The sequence below is a fragment of the Rhipicephalus sanguineus genome, chromosome 2 (genome assembly GCF_013339695.2).
Source record: "Rhipicephalus sanguineus isolate Rsan-2018 chromosome 2, BIME_Rsan_1.4, whole genome shotgun sequence".
NCBI lineage: Eukaryota > Metazoa > Arthropoda > Arachnida > Ixodida > Ixodidae > Rhipicephalus > Rhipicephalus sanguineus.
In genome coordinates this window covers 46,725,477-46,728,438 of record NC_051177.1, presented here as the reverse complement: position 1 = coordinate 46,728,438, position 2,962 = coordinate 46,725,477, and positions in this window count along the sequence as shown.

Below are 2,962 nucleotides of genomic sequence, written 5' to 3'. Positions count from 1 at the left end.
GCTTAGTTGTAGGAGTTCAAGCGCGGCTGTGAAAGTTTACTCATGCACGGACCGAGGTTTATTGGTTGTGAGATCGCATCCAGAAATGAAAGAAACACTAGCAGCAAAAGCTAGACGGAACAAGGTTGCAGTCGCTTCGCTTCTCCTAACCATGCCGGATGCTGGATTTGCATGCGCATAGCAAGAGCGAAGTTCGCTTCACCGCAAGCAAGTACAATTCGGCAGAGCTGCCGTGCTTTAGCAGACGACGCGGCGAAGGCTCCGCTAGAGCTGTCACTGCGCATACGCGCTAGTTACCCAAGCAACCAAGAGAGGCGCTCCGCGGAGTGCTGGCCGCACGGTGCGGTGTTCAAGGTGGAAGTGGACGACTCTGTACCCTCAGCTGAAAGAACCCTCTCAACATCACAGCTTCATTAGCTATAGTGGGTACAACTTTAGAAGGCAGCGGCATTTTCCCCCAAAGGCGGATGCATACGAGCCTCCACCAATAGGCTCGCACTTCAGGTGACGTCATGAGCCGGACGGCCGGTGACCCCGCGACGGAGAACATGCCTAACATGCCTAGCGGGACTATTTCTTTAGTCGCGGAGGCAATTGGCTGCTGCGCTTCGGTCATCTGGGCGGGGCCTCTCCTGTCTTCTAAAGTTGTACCCGACTATAGGCACAGCAATGTCATTGCAGCATTTGCTGGCCTCGGGTAGTGAGCAGCAGAGTCATGCCAATATTCAGTGAGTTCAGCAGCTGGTTAGTGTGGATTGCTTCCAGCAAGTACTGGTTGCACTTGTGAAGTGAATTCATGTTTTTAGTCTCTAAAATGAAGGTAGGTCAGTTGTTATGAAATGACTGTCTCAGCAGACAAGAGTCTCTTGCAATGGATTCAATACTGCTTGCAATTTCCATAACGTTAGGTGGTTTTCACCTTTGTTGAGACGTTCCGTTTAACAGTGCAGTACCATTCTGTGGAGAGTTTTGTGCAAACTCCACGCAACATCTTTTCACTAATGTGGTGCTGCTGTTGGGTTACGTAGACAAAACGGGTTTTACCAGTCATTGTTGAAAGCTCGCCGACCATCTGCGGATGATGGAGGATTTTAGCAAGTTTTGGAGGCGTCCGGACGGTTGCTTGCATCTGTGTGCGAGAGCAGACAATGCAGCACTGCATGTGTCACAACTTTGTAGGTGCACTTTTTCTAGCTTCCTACACGGTGATGTCGGTGTCCAACTTGTCGCCCAGAAACCGAAACCGAAAGTCGTTCATACAAATAGGCGATGTGAAATAGTTTCGAGAGAATACATGAATTGGGAGTGTGTCTCATGCTTCCTAGATCAATAAGAAATGTTTGCAACAAAGAATGCACAAGCCACAAATTTGATGGCACCACCCCTTTAAGTGGTTGTGTGTGAACTTGATGTCAATTTGGACACTTTGGTGGCTTTGTAACTCCTATCTAACAAAAATAATGCAACATGTTTTTAGAGATTAAGTTAGAGCACGTGCTTGGCTTTAATTCTGGGGAGTTTAAAGAAAATTGAAGATGGCCTTTTTTTTAAACTGAATTTTGAAGTATTTTATTTTTAGAGACGTTTCTTACCATATGCCATTTATGGTTTGCGTCTGACATCATCCTCGGCAATCATACTTAGCACAATGGTTAACCCTAATGCGTGGCAAATCTCTGGAAATTTGGGAATTCGAGTATTATAGACGCGGAGTGAAAAAATCTGAAATTAGAGCAGTATTGAGCAATGGGTGCCGTATTTGCAACTTCTTTTGCATAAGTTATGGGCAACAGAACTGCAACATAACATTTTATAAATGCACGTTACCTCACAGTAAGCCAAGAAAAATTGACTCGCAGCTGCAATAATTTCTTTGTAGGATCTCGTCAAAATCGTATTTTCGGGAAATTCGCGAAAAGCAGTTCTGCTGAGTGAAGACTTCCGTCCAAATTTTTTGACTTAGGCAAATTTTTTTTTTTTTCGCAAAACTAACATTGGTTTCGTGGCCTAGGGACTCATACAGCAAAATATTTTTTTTTTTTCAGCGAAATTAAAGGGGTCCACAGACATGCACCGATGTTATCTGAAACACTCATCTGCTACAAAGTAGTAATCTTCATGTTTGCTCATGGAATCTTTATGAAATCGGAAAAATGTGGAACTAGCTGTACATTTGGTAATTTGCCCTACCTGCACGCTGTGGCACATAGGCTATACATAGGCGCCCCACTGATGCTTTTTTTAGTGTGAGCAATGGGGCCATAGTGGTCCCGGAAGCATCAATTTTATGTACTTTTAAAAAATTTGAGGCGCGTTCTAATCTGTTAATCTGGTACCTTCCCCATCTGACAAGTTTTTATCAGACTTTTGACTATGTAGTGAAGTGTACATCACAGGCTTGCTGTGTCAAAATTCGTCTATTATCCGCACAGGCTCTCTCCTCGAACACTGTTGTCTTTCACATATGAACATTGGATGCTTCACGTGTTCTCCATGTATGGCAGGCTGAAATATTCATATTTATTTTCGTTGGCTGCTGCTTCCTTGCATTAGTGTCAAAGCAGTTGGGGCATTATACAATGTGGCAGGCAACCATTAATTTAATCTGAAATGCATGTGCCATATTTACTCGAATCTAAGCTGATGTTTTTTATAAAAACAATGTGCGAAAGTGGGGGGTTGGCTTAGATTCGAGTACCATGATTAAGTTTTTTTTTTTCTGGCCTTGCGAATTTCGAGTGTCGGCCTACAATCGAGAGCGGACTCAGATCGAGTACAGTAAGGTACATATTCTAGTACTGTCACTATAGCTTCAGTGGTGGTTGGTCAGCTTTCAGTAGTGATTCATCGCAATGGTGGATGCAGGGTGTCGGACGAAATGTTTTTCGCTTCCGTTTTAGTTTCTTTCCACCGAAAACAATTTCATGTTTCTTTTCCGGAACTAAAAAAACATATGTTTTTT